Genomic DNA, 17,302 nt, shown 5'->3' on the forward strand with positions numbered 1-17,302 from the left:
GCCAAATGTAGGAATTTGTTTTGCTTTACTATATTTGTTAACAGCTAATTTTGTTTTTCTTGCTTTCTCAGTTGTAGGAGTGTGGAGAAGAAAGTAGAAGCAAAAAAAAATTGTTTTTTGTTTTAAAAATAAAATAAAATTTAATTGAAAAAATTAAGACCATTCCAACCCTGACACTCCCTGTTTTAAGATTCTTTTTAACTCTGACATCCAATGTACTAAGATGTCTTCCAACTTGGACATTCTTATGTTCTAATATTCTCTAAATCAATGTAAAAATTCAGTTTCCTTAGGTATAAAATGATAGAACTGGTCTAGATACCCACCAAAGTTCCCTTTAGTTCTAAATATACATGATACTATGAACTCTATGAAGTGGGTAGTGTATGCATTATTACCATCATTTTACCAATGAAGAGGCTGAGGCTTAGCGGAATGAAATAATTTTCCCTAAGGTCATACAGATAGTAATGACACAGAGCCACAGTTTAAGCTTAGGTCCCCTGACTCCAAATCTACTGCTTTTATAAACCTTAAATGCAAGTGTGGGTTATTACTAATACCTTAGATTGGAAGCTATAAATCAATAATTATGCTGCTGTAGTACCATTTGACTTTCATACATCACTACAACTTTGTCACTTACAGAATGTTCCACCATCTTTGTTTAACATAGAAGTTGCCCAAGCTGGCAAGTGTTGGCAGCCAGATTTGGAAGCTGATAGCTCATCTGGAAGACCAATGTACCTGCTTAGTACATTGCAGTAGTGGAAAGGGAGAGGCATGAAAGAAGCAGGAAGAGGAAGACAAGTAGCACCCATGGGGGCAGTTAGAGTGGGGCTAGAAATTTCTAAGTTTTATAATAGCTGCTTGTGGGTTCACATACTACAAGTATGTTACTAGGGGAGGCTAAAGCTGATAGAATGCTTGAGCTCCAGAGTTCTGAGCTGTAGTAGGTCTAAAGTTCATCAAGTGTCCACATTAAGTCAGGCACCAATATGGTAAGTCCCTTGCAGTGAGATGGGAAGGGGACCACCAGGCTTCCTAAGGCCCAGAGTAGATCAGCAATGATGTTGAAGCCATCAGTGGCTTATGTATTTCTAGCCTGAGGAAGAAAGACCAACTCTCCTCTCCCTCACCTCCCCCAGAAAAAATGAAAAAAAATTATAATAACATTTTCTCTTTTTTATGTTGTTTCTTTTCCCATCCCTATGAAACAAATTTCATTTATGGCCCAGCAGGAGAGAAAGCAATCATAGTATCATAGATTTAAGCCATGGATTTGAAATAAGACCCCTACACAGATGGAGGCTATGAGCAAATTCATTCCTTTCACAAAAATACTGTGCTTGTGAAAACCCCTCACAGAACAATAATAAAAATTAGTATTGATGCAATGCTTTAAATTCAGTGAAATACTTTTGCATGCATTAATTCATTTGAGTCTCACAATGAGCATAAGAGGTAAGTTGTACAGGTACTAGAGACAGGGAGAAGACCTGGAATTTATTGGTATGAGGAATTCCTAGGTGAAGACACTTAGATTGGCACCTTCTTTGCAATCTATAGTCTTAGAGGGTTGCCTAGGTCACTGGGGTTAAGTGACTTAGATAGAAAAGCATTTATTAAACCTGTATGGTAGGCAGCATGCTAAGGACTAGGGCTATGGATACAAACACACAAAACTGCCACTACTCTCAAGGAGCTTTAACATCTAATGAAATGGTGAAAGTCATCTTTCAGAACCCAGGATGATTTTCATGGTAATTTCCAACTTTCTTATGGAAAGGAGGTAGAGATGATATTGGGATATGTAGGGATGATGGCCAAAGTGGAGGTGGGATGGTTTGGAGCTGGTGGCCCTGAAGTCACATGTAGGCCTGGTTCCAAGCAAGACAAACTCCCCTACCAGAGTCTGAGATGGTTCCTTGGGCCCAAATTTTCAGTCAGAAGAAGAAAGGGATTATGGCTAGATAGACAGTGTGTCAGGGGTGGAACTTGAACCTAGGTATAACTGGCTAAGAGAACCACTCCTTATCTTTTATGCTACAGATAGGGAAACTGAGTCTCAGAGAGGTTAAGTGATTTGCACATTTTCCCAAATATAGTGAGTGTTACAAATAGTATTTGAACCCAAGTTTTTCTGACTCCAAGTTTAGCATCCTATTTACTATGTTACAACTACTTTTCTTGGAACCATGGCAACAGTCCCCCAAGAATACCCTGTTCCAGATAACAGCTCTTCTCATTTCTGTGGCCTTTTCAAGTTTGTTTTCCTTATAGTAGTTCTCCAGAATAGCTCATATATGTTTATTCTCCCCCCTTTGACAGATGATGAAACTGAATTCCAGAGAGTTCATCTTTCTGTTAGGTATCAGAGCTGAGATTCAATCCTCAGGTGTCTTCTCACTCGAGCACCAAGGGTCTCTTTACTGACCCCCACCTGTCCCTTCTCCCAGTCACAGACCAAAACTGGCTCTGAGATTAGGTCTTAGTTGGAGGGAGGGAGGGAGGGAGGGAGGGAGGGAGAGAGAGAGACAGAGAGACAGAGAGAGACAGAGAAAGACAGACAGAGAGAGAGAGACAGAGAGACAGAGAGAGACAGAGACAGAGACAGAGACAGAGAAAGAGAGAGACAAAGTAGTAGAGACAAAGGTGGAAAGAATGAGTGAGACAGGAACTGTGGATGAATCTGCTCCCTTCCCTCCTTTAGCCTAGAAAGCTCCCAAGGTATCAAAAATGAGAATGCTTTTCCATTGTTGGACTTGCATAAAAAGAACCCTTTCATTATTTTTTCTTTTACAGTGGATGTAGCATTCAAATATTGGCTTCATTATTTTAAAAAATTAAAATTATGGCTTAAATAGGTTACCATTTCTCCTTCCCCCTCCTTTCCTGGCATGTGAGCTGGGCTCCTGGCTTTGGTGTGTACTCCTCAGGAGCAGGAAGGCAGAAATGCCATCAAATTGCCCACATTGGGAAGAAAGGGCAGAAAGGAAGATAAAAGATGAATTCTGATGAAATGCTAATTTGTTCCACTGTAGCAAAGCAGGAGGGTTAGGGGAAGGGGTTGAGGCTCTTGGATGTGATGGCTGTTTCCTGATAGGCTGAAGGACAAGAAAGAAGAGAAGTTAAAAAGAAAATGGAGAGGGGAGGTAGGAGAGGGAAGATGGATGATTAGATTCATTTGTGACCTTATTTTTTTCTTCTTTTAATTGACCTTCTGCTTTCTGGGTTTCATTCATTTTAAATTGTGAGCTTAATGGGTCTTCAAGAAACAAATGTTTCATGATACAGACAAAAGCATTTTAGCACTTGTATTCTAGTCCTAGCTCTTACACAAAACAAAGCAAAAAGCCAAGTAAAATGATTCTGAGAGGCAGTGTGGTCTAGGGGAAGAGTGGGTAGAGCTATGGGCCCTGGTTTCAAACTCTGACTATGCGACTTAATTGTAGTGTGGTCCTGAGCAAATTGCTTCCCCTCTCTGGGGTTCAAGTTATTATCTATAACACAGGGAGTTAGACTAGGCAGCCTCTGAGTTCCTTTTTTCTCTATATCCATGAGCTTAGAATCCCTAAAATTCCTGCCATCCAAACAGTAGATGTTGTGCCTTCTTGAAATGAGATATTAGCAGAGTAAAGGCTGGATCAGGGTTTTGGGTTTGGGGGATTTTTGTAGTTTGACAATTTGACAAATTTTTAGCGCATGAGTTCTCATCCTTGTTTGCTCCCTATCCAGCTGCCTTAGGGTGATGTGGTGATGACCCACTTCAGGAGAGAAACAAAAGAGACTAGAAGGGTGTTGGATAAGAATCCCAAGGACTATAGAAGATGTTTCCATTTAAGTCTCAGTTATATCAGTGAAGGGGAGCTAAGTGGTGCAATGGGTAGAGTGCCAGTTCTAGAGTCAGGAATATTCATCTTCTAGAGTTTAAATCTGGCTTCAAATAGCATACTAGCTGTGACCCTGGGCAACTCCCTTAACTTTATTTGCCTCAGTTTCCCTCATCTGTAAAATGAGCTAGAGAAGGAAATGGCAAACCACTCCAGTACCTTTGCCAAAAAATCCCATATGGGATCACAGAGTCAGAAACTCCTGAGATGACCAAAGAACAACGTATATAAGTGAAGAGGTCATTGGTAGATAGCAAGGATCTACCCCCAGAGTGGCTCTGGTGTTACTATGTAACTACAGGCAGTATGATGCTGTGGAAAAAGCGTTAGAAATTGCCTGTGTAGGCTTGAACAAGTTACTTAACCCCCATGAGTTTTAGTTTTCTTATCTGTTAAATGAGGGATTTGGATTAAAGACTTCTAAGATCCTTTTCCACTCTAAATCTATAGTCCTAAAAAAGTCACTGAACTTATATGGACCTCCGTTTCCTCATCTGTAAAATGACCTCTAAGGAACCTCTCATATCTAGACCTGTGATCTGAAGAAAGACAATATCTTTCCTCATCTGTACTGAAGAAAGATTTGGAATAGACACTGAATCAAAATGTAAGATCTAGAAAAGAGCCTTGGGATCATTTGTCATTTCCTTATGGATAGACAGCCAGTAGGTGGCAGGGCTAGGACTAGAAGAGAAGGTCTACTGACTCTCAAAGAAGTGTCCTTTCTAATAGGCTGTACTGTAGATGAAATAAGTAGGTTTTCTGGGGCCAAGAAAGAGATGGATCATTGAGGTCACAATGAACTGGGGGGGGCAGTCATGGTAGTCTGTCTTTCCTCCAGACACAGAGAAATACTATGCACAGCCTTTGTGTGAGTTCCAAAAATAAAATTCACTGGAGCCCTGCTGTCAGGTATAAGGTTTTACTTAGGATCTACTCCATAGAACTTCTGCACCTGGGGCAAGTGGTACAAAAAGCATCCTCCTCCAAGGGACAAGGTGGGGGAGGACACCACCATGTAGGAGGCAGATAGAGAATCTGGGTCATTGTGTGCAAGTTGGAGGGAGATAGCCCGAGTGAGTAGAGGAACTACAAGTGCCGTAAGCACCATGTTCAGAACCAAGGTCAGCACCCATCCTAGTCATGCGGTGGAGAGAACACTAGATTGGGAACCAGAAAATCTGCTTTGCCCTACCTCTGATGCTTATTAAGAGGTTCAAGAGGTTAACTTCTCTGGACCACAGTTCCCTCATTGGCAGAATATGGGGATTGGATTAGACAGTTTCTTCCAGCCCTAACATTTTGTGCCTTCTACGTCTCCAAGTGTTTACTCCTTTCTTACCTCCCAACTCTTTTCCCATCCCCTCTTCCTTCCCCTCCCTTCTCTTTATCTCTCTTTTCCCCCTTCCCTCCCCTATATCCCTCTTTCTTTCACTCTCCTTCCTTTCTTCTTGTTCTTCCTCTCTTCCCCAACTATTCCTTGCTAGGCCCTTTGGAGTCAGTGAGGTTGCTGATTCCTTGGCTACTAAGAGGTAGTACTAGCCCTAAGGCACACTATGAAAGACATTACTCTCTAGTTTGTGTCTTGTTCTCCCCTCATGGTGCCCTTTCGCCTCAACTAGATGCCTAATGATCCTTTGTTCCTATTTCTCTTTCTAAACCTGCTCTCAAGAAATGATCTTGGGGCAGCTAGGTGGCGCAGTGCATAGAGCACTGGCCCTGGATTCAGGAGGACCTGAGTTCAAATCCGGCCTCAGACACATAACACTTACTGGCTGTGTGACCCTGGGCAAATCATTTAACCCCATTGCCTAGCCAAAAATAAAATAAAATAAAATAAAAAAGAAATGATCTTATAAACTTGCATCTCTACCTAGGAGTGACCTTGGGCAAATCATTTCCCCTCCAAAGGATTTGCTTCCCCAATCTGTAGTATGAGAAGATTGAACCAGGTGATCTTTAAGGTCCTTTTTAGGTCAAATTCCTATGATTCATTCACAAAGAGATTTTGTTTCAACTGGCTGTTAACTAATCTTCAAGAAAAAATTGTCTGGAAATGACTTAAGCTGTTCCTATCTCCTTGGCTATTTTGGGTTCTCCAAGCTTCCAAATCCTTTAAGACAAAGAAATGGCTCTCTAATGGTATAATTTTAAGTGCTATAGTTCATTTGTAAGGGAGATGCTTTGAGGAAAGAGAACCCTTCTAAACTCTTTTCTGATTGTAGCATATTTTAAGATCATTTTGTACATCATGAAAGTGACTGGGGGAAAGCATGGTAAAGATTAGGAGTTCTTAACCTGGGGTCAATGAACTTGTTTTACAAATATTTTCATAACTGTATTTTAATATAATTTGTTCCTTTGTAATCCTATGTATTTTATTTTATATATTTAAAAGTATTATTCTAAGAAAGGGTTCATAAGCTTCATCAGACTGCCCAAGGGGGTCAGGGTACAAAAAAGATTAAGAACTTCTGGCATGGAAGGAGGACAGTCTGGTGTCATAAAAAGAACACTGCACGAATTTCAAAGAAGACCCAATTGCTAAACCCAACTTCACTTGACTTACTGTATGACCTTTGGGAAGTCATTTCCCTTTTCCAGGCCTCAGTTTCTTCCTCTGTAAAAGGAAAGGGTTTTATTATATTTTTGAAGGTTATTCCAGTACTAAAACCCCTCTTATTTCAAGTCTCCTCCCCCTTTGGACTTCAGTTTTCTCTTCTGCAAAATGCTGGAGTTTGAGTGAGATGACCTCTGGAGTGTCTCCTAGATCATTCTAGGGATTAAGCAGTATTTTCTTCTGGAAAAATCCTAGTTTCTTTGGCTCATTTATGGACTCTCTGCTCAGAAATTTAATAACAACAATCATCATGAGAAAAACACCTGGCATTTGTAAAGCAGTGATAACTTTGCAACATGTTTTCAATCCCTCTCATCTCATTTATGCCGATGCTTGTGGCTGTGCAGCTGTTGCTATGGCCAGTGTGTTGAGGAAGTAGAGGGATAGTGAGGATGCACACCCCTTGGCCCTGTCCTCTGGAACTTCCAGTGGGACTGAGATAAGGGCTGAGTAAACAAGGCTTTCGATCAAAGAAAATCAATCCTTCTGGGGCCAAGGACAAATTTCACAGAGCAAATGCTCCTCATGTCTATGCTGCTGTAAAATTTTTGTCAATTAAATGCCTCTTCATCTGAAATAGTGTTTGTTGTTTGAAATGAATGGCCCAGGAGTGTCTTCCTGAAGTTAAAGATGACTATGTTTGTCTCTTGACTCAATTCAACAAGCATTTATTAAGCACCAAGTATGTGCAAGGTGCTATGATAGGCACTGGAGATACAAAGGCAAAAATGAAACCATCATATGATCATAGATGTTATCAAGCCCAACCGACTCATTTTACAGATGAGAACATTGAGGCCTAGAGAAAGAAGTTAAGCAACTTGCCCAAGACTAAACAGGCAGCACAGACTGTGTCTTCTCTTTTTGCCTTCACGCAGTGCTTGACTCCAGTGGGCATAACTAGCACCAATGCAGGAGAGTTAGGGAGGCAGATTTCGGTTCAGCCTAAAAATAAGTCATGTCAACAATACAACAGCCTGCCTCCTGACAAGCTACCCATCACTGAGGATGTTTATAAGATAGGACATCAGAGGTCATATAGCCCAAGCCCCTCCTTTTGTGGATGAGGAAACTGAGGTTCAGAAACATGAAGTGACCTGCCCATGGTCAGATAGGTTGTTAAGTATTAAAGTCAAGATTCAAACTCAGAACCTCTGACTCCAAATCCAAGATCTTTTCATTGTGCTACACTGCTGGATAATCATTCCTGGGCTATTGTAGAGAGGTTTCATGCCTCAAGTTAGGATTAGATGGCCTCTGGGCATCTTCCTAACTTTGAAATGTTATGATTGCAAGACATTTCCTTTGAATTTAGTAGGTGCTCAGTAATGATTACTGCGCGAATGAATGAATGCAAGAATGGTTTAAAGTCATTTCATTGGGTGTAAGCAGTATAGTGTAATAGAAAGAATACTGAATTCAAATGCAGCCAAGATTCAGGAAAGTCTTTAGGTTCTTGGAGACCTATTTTCCTCATCTGTAGAAATGAGAACACTTGTGCTTATACTACTCACATCACTGGGCTTGTTGAGAAAAAATTTTGTAAACTTAAAAGTTCCTTAGAAATATAAATGGTTAATATCATTGCCCTCCCCAGAGTTAGAAGCAGTTTTTCCCCATCTCTTCTCCCACACCTGTGCACATACCTTATTCCTTCTAGATTGTCAGCTCCAAGAGGTTAAGGATTGTGTTTTGTCTATTCCTATAGATCTCCTGAAAGGCAATGTGGTAGGGAATCTAGCCACACAGTCAGGAAGATTCAAGTTCAAGTTTTCCTCTGACTAATACTGACTGTGACAATGGGCAAATCACCTAATCCAGGGATGGGAAACTTCTCAGCATCCCCTGCAACTATCTAAGACCATGATAGCTGAGTATGTGTTGATCCTTCATTGGCAGAGGAATATTCCAGATCGGGAGTTCCCTGTATCAATGAAAACACAGGTCCAGTTTAAAAAAACAAAACAAAACTGAACCAGCATCAATTTTAGGGCCTTGAACACATTGAAAATAAATTACAATGCAAAATAAATATTTATTGAATCAATGAATGCATTGATTAAAAATACTCAAAACCAAAAAAGTTTAAGGGTTCACTGGGAGCTCTCCATGGTATTGCCACAAATGTTCTCATCCTGATAGTATCACCTGTTTTGACCCCTGTTCATGACCAACCAGTTTTTCAGTCCTGCCAGAAATCTCATCCTGCCCAGACTTCTACTAAGCCAACCATGTTTGTCTAAACCCAGCCTCTCCTTAACCCTATCAGTCTACATTTTCTGCTTTGATCCAGCTTGCTTAGTAAAAGACACAAAGGGGAGAGAGAGTGGGCAGCCTACCTGCTATATTTTTAGTGAAGTAGGGAGCATTTAAATTTTTTTAAATTTCATATTGATTTTATTTTAAAATAATTTATTATGCACTTAGCTTTAATTAACAAAATCAATTAACATACACTTACAATTAAGCTTTAAAACAATGTATTCATACTGCTGTAACCAAACAATTCATTAGTTTCTCTCTCCATATGCCTTTGTATCCCCACTCATCTCTCTATTTTTATATATGTTTTTCCTTTTAGATTGGTGTGTATATGTGTGAGTATCTATCTATGTCTGTCTGTCTATCTGGTTGTCTATCTGCTCTTCTTCTGGTTCTACCTCCTTCACTTCACATTTTTTTCATGTCTTTCCAAATTTACCTATATTCCACATTTATTATCATTTTAAGGGCAATTTGGTCTTCCATTATATTGATCTGACATAGTTTATGTAGCCATTCCCCAACTTTTAGATTGTTTCTATTTCTTTGAATTTACAAATCATGCTGATGTATTCATCTGCCAATACATTAAAGACCTGTGATTTTGCCAATGTGAGAATTTTCTCTGCCACAAGTAGATCTTGCAATCCCTCTGTAATTTGGTAGAGAGTCTTAGAGAATTGACTGTGCCTCAGAGACATTTAAGTGACTTCTCTGTGGTCATACAACCAGCAGACCTCAGAGGCAGGATTCAACCCAGGATCAGAGAATTATAAAAATTTAGATGTGGAAGGAATGTCACTAGCCATATAGTCCAACCCAATCTGAAAGAGAATTCCATCTACCTTATATCCCCTCTTTCTTACCAAAAAGTGATTATCCAGCCATTGTGTGAATATAGGCAATGTTGGGAAACACATTGTTCCTGAGGTAGCCCTTTCCCCTTTTGAATAGGTCTTCTTTTTAGGAAGAGTTTCCTTAAATTGAAGCTAAATCTGTCTCCACATCCAGAGCTCTATCTAGTATACTAAAAAGACTCTCAATATGTGCATATTCATATAAGCAATATGCTCAAATGTATGTATATATTATATAAAGATGCATATATACAGACATTTGAATAGATATGTCTTGCTTTCTTTATAAGACCCTTCCTTCACTGAATTCTGATACCACTGCCAGGTCTTTGTACAGAAGTGACCCTAAATTCTTGAAAGCTCTGCTAAATAAAGAATAATTTCTAATAGGTTCTGTCAAATTGGAAAGCCTTCGGATATGGACCCAGTGATGGACTATATTTCTTTTGTCTGAAGACAATTTAGCTAAGTTTGGAAAAGTTCATCATCACTAGAGTTACAAGGTGGTGAATTTTTTCAGTCCCAGTAACTCATGAAGGCAGTTTATTAAATTGCAGAAATGCAGTCAGCATCAGGGGAAGGAATATTCATGAAAAAGAAGCCACAATTCCTTGTGTTAAAGTATTAACATTCATACTGTATTTGAGAAGAGATGATTTGTCCTTGGGCATTTGCAGTCATAGACACTGGACCAGCAGAGTAAAGGGGGTCTGCTTGGGCCAACCTTTAGAAACACTTTTCAGTGCCAGGTCTTCACTCACCCATTTCTTTGCTCTCACCAGCCCCAGGGCCTGACCCACTTTCTCCCTTCTGGTTTCCATTACTTATTGCTTCTGACCAAGTCTCTTTCCTCCCATGCTTCTTGCAAAATGAGAATGGATTCATTTTTTCTCTACCAAAACTTCCTTGGTCTTAGCTCCCTCAGCTGTAAAGTGAGGGGACAATTTGCCTGGTAGTGAGAACTGCATCCTGATAGCCAAATCACTTCCTAACTCTTTCCCTTGGCTTCGTATTCTGAAGATTAAGAGAATTGACTAGATGGTGTCTTTGGTCTCTTCTTCCTTTAACATACCTCAATTCTGAGATTCTCAGCTAAAAGCTAAGCAATGTAGGAGGTCCTGACCCAACTTTTCCTGCTTTATAACTTTAAACTCCCAACCTGTGGATAAAACCTTAGCTGAGGTTCAAAGAACATACTGGTCTGTTTCTGAGGCAGCTGCCCTCTCATAAGAGGAAGGGAGGAAATTGAAGTTGGCTAACAGCCAAGGTCTTTGGCCTCAGGGCCATGGACCATGCCCATAGTATCCATGGCAACAGTGGTGTACATCAGCCTGCCTTTCCTCCCTACATACTTATCTTCTTGATTCAAAACCTAGCCATTCTTCAAAGGAAAAGTTCAATGTCCACCATGAATTCCACCTCAGTGACCCAGGCCACAGTGATTTATTCTTCTCTGAATTTTGGCAACAGAGTTCCACCATCAAGTTGTTGATCTTGTCTCCCTAATTAGATTGAAAGCTCCAGGAGGTCAAGGACTAAGTCTTAAAAATGTAGACGCACCCTGAGCTTTGTATGAAACTTAGTTTTCCAAGCATCTTCCCATCCATTTGTCCATTATGTAGGGGATGTAGTGGACAGAGCAGTGGGATTGGGGTCACAGAACCCAGGTTCAAATCCCAGATCTGCTCCAGCCTTGGACAGGTCACTTGATGTCTCTAGACCTCAGTATCCTCATCTATAAAATGGGCTAGAGGGTTTTGATTGTACCTTCCAGCTCTATGCCTGTGATCTCATTTTAACCTCATAACAACAACATAGTGAGGTAGAGATCACCAATCATGGTTTTAGATCAACTGATAAAGAGCAGAGTACAGAGAGGTGCAGTGACTTCCATAAGGCACAAAGCTAGTGTGTGATAAACTCATTAACATTGATTCTGTGACTGCTTATCTTTTGTTCTCTCTACCATATCAACAAGAAGTGTTGCCTACATCTCTTCTTCCTCAAACTGTCTTATGCTTCTTAATATGCTGCACAATACCTAGCACAGGCCTGGGCCAAGAGTTAGGAGATTAGTAAATCTATTTTTCAATTGATTGCCTGAATAAATTAATGCTGATCAGGCCACAGATTTTGAGGGCCTGGCTTACTGGTATCAGGGAAAGACTAGTGAGCTTGGGAATCTATTCTGGACAGAACCTTCATTGTCAGACATTGTGGAGCATTTTGCCTGGGTTCAAAACCTGGCTTCACTGCTTTTGAGCTGTGTGACTCTGGACAAACCACGTAACCTCTCTGTGCCTCAGATAGAAATTCCATTCATTTTAGTTCCAGAATTCTATCTTAATCTTCTGCTATTAACAAAGAAATAGAAACAGATCTATAAAATGACAGTAATGATGTCTAAACTACCTTCTTCACAGTGTGGTAGGGAAAATGGTTTGTAAACCTTAAACCTGTAGAAATGCAAATCTTCATAACCATTGTAGTCCCTGCTTCTGCTCTAGCCATGGTTGACTACTCTCTCCTCACTCACTTCCAAGCCACGTAGTGCCTTCATAGTGTGATTTCCCAAACAGGTAACCCTCCTTGCTTCCCAAACCTCCTTCCCATCATCATCTCTGGCACTGACAAAGTGGTTTGTGGGGTTTGCAAAACACTTCACAAATATTATTTCTTTTGATTTTACAAATATATATTTTTTATTTTACAAATATTATTTCTTTTGATTTTCACAACTACCCTGGGATGTAGATGCTTTTAGTATTTCTATTTTACAGAGGAGTAAACTGAGTCAAGAAAGGTTAAGTAGCTACTAGTAAGCATGTAAGGCCAGATTTGAACTCAGGTCTTTCTGAATCCAGACCTATAGCTCTATCCACTGTGCCTTAAGCATTAGTCCCTCCAGTGTTCTTTTTAAAATACAAATTATGCATCGGATCATTAGTGTCATTTTTTGTGTATTAGTGTGGATGAAGGAACCCAGGGTAGCCCAGAGCTCTAGGTGAAGGGGAACTGAGGAGAAAGGAATGAAGGGAAGTCAGAGTCAGGCCTTCCCTTCTTAGTTTTGCCAGTGGTCTGCCTGTTTGTCACTTTGATCTGTGTTGAGAAAACCAACCAAACACTTGAGGCCTTTCAGTCTGGCTGGCCAGAGATTACTGTGAAATGTGCGCTGTTTCCAGGGCTACTGGGAGGGAGAGCCCTGGGGGCCAACTGTGTCTTTAATGAAGAGCTGAACAAGGGAAGTCTCCTTTCATGTTAAATTGGATCTCTCATCCCAAATGAATTAGGGCTTGGCCAAATGATTTTTTGTTTGTTTCCCTTAAAAAGATATTATACAACTCCATTTATTTTCATTTCAGAAGCCCATTTTAATCTTTTGTTTTATGCAATGAAGAGAAATGATCATCTGCCAAATGAAGAGGTTGAACAATGTGATCTCTAGGGATCCTCTAAGTTTTAAAGCTTAGCATATTAGGTTTCAGTGATGGTAAATTTTCTTTTCTAGGTGGGAAAATGTGGAACCCCTCTCTGTTTGTCTAAATCCTCTCTAGCCTTAATTAAGTGACTTGTCCAGAGTCACAAGCCACTAAGTGCCCAACACAGGATTTGAACTCAGGTCTTCCTGACTCCAGATCCAGCTCTCCACTCACTGGACCACCTAGCTGCTCCAGATCATGATCCATGATGGTGCCACTTGGGAAACTTTGGAACCTCTCTCTCCATGGCCAAATCCTCCCCATCCTTAGTAATAACAATGGCTAGCATATATGTAGATAGATAGATAGAGAGATATAGATATAGATAGTACTTTAATATTTACAAAACACTACCCACATTTTTTATTTTTAATCCTCAACAATCCTATATGCTATTGTTCTTATTTTATGAATTAGAAAACTGAGGCTGAGTGATTAAGTGACTTGTCCAGTGTCATACATCTAGTACATGTCTGAGGCAGGATTTGGATTTAGGTCTTCTTGACTCCAAAGTGAGTTGCCTGGAAGATTTTTCTGATGCACCTAAATCAGAACTAACAAAACTTCATAGTTTTAGAGTTACATGGAAACTTTGAGATCCTCTAGTCAAATCCCCTTGTTATATACATGAGGAAACTGAGATGGAGAGGGTTTAATTGACTTACCCAAAGTAGTGAATGGCAGTTTTACTCCCTGACTCAAAATCCAGTGGTCTTTCCATTAAGCATGGTACCAAGAAAAGTGGGAATGAGGACAGCTAGGTGGTACAGTGGATAGAGCTCCGGCCTTGGAGTCAGGAGGACCTGAGTTAAAATCTGTCCTCAGGCACTTGACACTTACTAGCTGTGTGACCCTGGGCAAGTCACTTAACCCTGATTGCCTCACCAAAAAACAAAAAAGTCTGAACAAGTAACTTCCCATTTAGGGCCTCAGTTGTAAAGGAGTGGGGCTAGATGACCTCTATTTCCCTTTTAGATCAGCTATGCTATGATTCTGTGAATTGACTGTCAGCATCCCATAAGAGAGGCACATTCTACATGCATGGTAACATAGGAAAGAGAACTGAACATGGAGTCAAGAAGACCTAGGACTGATACATTCCTCCATCTCTTTTTTGCTGTGTGACTTTGGGCAAGTCACTCACTTCTATAAGCCTCAGTTTCCTCATGTGTAAAATCAACTTCATATTATTAGCATCCCCAACATTAAAAGATTGCTGCGAAAAACCTGGTAAGACTTACATGAACTTATTCTGAATGAAGAGAGCAGAACCAGGAGAATATTGTACACAGTAACAGCAATGTTGTGTGATGATCAACTATGGTAGACCTAGCTCTTTTCAGCAATACAAGGATCTAAGGCAATTCCAGAAGACTCATGATGGAAAATGATATCCACATCCAGAGAAAGAACTATGGAGTATGAATGCAGATTGAAGCATACTATTTTCCACTTTTTAATTTTTTGTTTTTTCTTTCTTATTGTTTTTCTTTTTTTGTTCTGATTCTTCTTTCACAACATGATTAATGTAGAAATATGTTTAACATAATTGCACATGTATAACCTGTATCAGATTGGTTGCTATCTTGGGGAAGGGGCAAAGGAGTGAGAAAAATTTGTAACTCAAAATCTTATAAAAATGAATTTGAAAACTATCTTTGTATGATTTTGGAAAAAGAAAATACAATTTACAAAAAAAGATTGTGATGAAAGTGTTTTGTTGACTTGAAAGTGCTGTGGTTATTATTATATCTCTTTGTGTCTTTGACATCTAGCACTTCGTAGGCCATGAAAAGACCACTCTATAAATTGAATTAATAGGAGAAACAGCTAACTTTTTTTTTAAGTGAAAGCCTCTTTTTTCTTTGGAGTATATAAAGTATAAGGGAGCTCATTCTTTTGAGAAAGAATTCTGCCTTTCTCAACCAGAGGAAAGGATTTCGAGGGATAGCAGTCCATGTTTCTGCAGCCCACCCCCAGCATCTCCCTGTTTAATCTAGCCAATTTTTAAAAAATATAAACCCCATTGTGCTGGTCTTAGAGTCAGGGAGACAAAGGTCATAGAGCTTTAGTTGAAAGGAATCTCAGAGACCACTGAATCCTGCCTCCTCATTTTAATAGATAAGGAAACCTACTGGGAGAGATTAAGTGACTTGCCCAATGTCATATAGCTAGTAAACTTCAGAGGTGTGATTTGAACTTGGGTCCTCTGGCTCCAGAATATCTCTCTGAAAAGAGTTGAAAGATGTTAGTCAATGCCCCTTTCTCATTCCTCCTCTCCTGTCTGAAACACATGCCAATGGGAACTGGCATATTTGAGGGATGATGTCCCAAGAAGGGAATAAATGTTTTGAGGATGAGTCAGAGCAGAGCTGGGAAAGAACCTTGGTTTAATGACTAGGCTACATATTGGTCTTTAAACCCCACAACCTCTACATTTATTAGTGCTTGAGCATTAGCCTGACTGACAATCTGGGGGAGGAAAAATGTCTGCCATCTTCAAGTTAAGCTGTGAATCCCCACTGCAGCTTTAGCTCAGTGTATTGAAACTTAAACCCCAGGATGTCTGGAAAAGAAAGATAGAGACTCTATCCGATTGCAGGAGCCTTTTGAAACATCAACTGACACATGGCTGAGGTTTAAAAGAAAAAAAAATCCAACAACTGAGTTTTCCAGGTTGGTTTCTTTGCCTCACAAAAAAAAAAAGGAAACCTTGCTTTGAGGACTAGTGTTGGCCTGGTTTAGAAGATGGGAGAGCCCCCAGCTGCTTTTCACTCCAAAGCCTGGTAACTCTTCCAGTGTGAGGATTGGCAACTTTTGGCTTGTTGCCAAATATGGGGTACAAGCCAATTTCCATTGGCCAAAACCTTCCCTGATGCCTGGGAGAGTTGTCACTAGCCCAGTGCAAGAGTTGGCATTGTAATGGACTGACTTTCTCAGGATCTGTACCAATGTGCTCTCTGTCTCTCTCTTTTTCAGTTCCTCCCTTTGCCTCTCTTATACACATAATCAAAAGAATTTTCTAGCAACTATGGCTGTCCAACAATACAACCAACTGCCTTCTGGGTAATGAAATCCCCATCACTGGAAATGGAGGCTGGATGAGCCCTTATCAGGGATCATAGGACCATAGATTTAGAGCTAGAAGGGGCCTGGAGGTCATCTAGTCAAACTCCCTCATTTTCAGATGGGGAAACTGAGGCTCAGAATGAAGTGACTTGTCCAGGGGCATGCAGGTAGTGACAGTGCTGGGATTCAAACCCTGGTTCACTGACTCCAACCTAGCATTCTCTACTACAGTGTGCTGCCTCCCTTCCTGTTCACATATGAGTTAGAACAAATCATGTTCATCCCCCCTTTCAACTCTGAGATTCCTTGATTCTGTGAATGAGCAAACTGGCAATTCCCCAGCCGTTAAACCACCGCTGCATTCCTCCTCTCGCTGCTGAGTCCTTGTCCTCCTTCTTGGAAAGGTTGCTTAGTCCTTGTTTTCGTATTTTAATTGTCTGTTGTCTGTTACCTTTGCCTATGTTAGATGAAGAGAGACTGCATTAGCCTCTTGTGTTTTACATTGCATCCAATTCTCATTTGACATCGTGCTGGTGTGTCAGCTTTGCAAATTAAAAAGGAGACAATAAATAGCCTTGTGTTCACCTCCGCTGGAACAGAAGGGCAGCAAGAGCTTTGGGACCATGGCTAGAAGTGGCAAGCAGAGGTGTTCATTCATTCACTCATTCAACTGTTTAACAAACATTTATTAAACTCTCTGTTTTGTGAGGTGTGCTATAGCAGACACTGGAAATGCAAATGTATGCAACAGTAACAGCAGCAACAACAGGAAGACACATTTGTAGAACACTTAAAGGTTTGCAAAGCACTTTCCTCTCAGCAAAACTGAGGCAGGTAATATCATTGCTCTCATTTTACAGATAGGGCAACTGACACTCAGAGAGATCAGTTAATACTCTAAAGGGGCTTGTAATACAGTAGGGGCATCATGTACACAAGTAAGTATAATACACAAAGAAGATAAATGCCAAAAACAAATGTAAAGTGTAAAAAAGAAATGTTCAGTTGTGTTGACTCTTCATGACCCCACTGGGAGTTTTCTTGGCAAAGTTACTGCAGTGGTTCACCATTTCCTTCTCTAGCTCATTTTCCAGATGAGGAAACTGAGGCAAACAGGGTTAA

This window comes from Phascolarctos cinereus, unplaced genomic scaffold, assembly GCF_003287225.1.
Source record: "Phascolarctos cinereus isolate Bilbo 61053 unplaced genomic scaffold, phaCin_HiC Scaffold_4;HRSCAF=312, whole genome shotgun sequence".
Lineage (NCBI taxonomy): Eukaryota > Metazoa > Chordata > Mammalia > Diprotodontia > Phascolarctidae > Phascolarctos > Phascolarctos cinereus.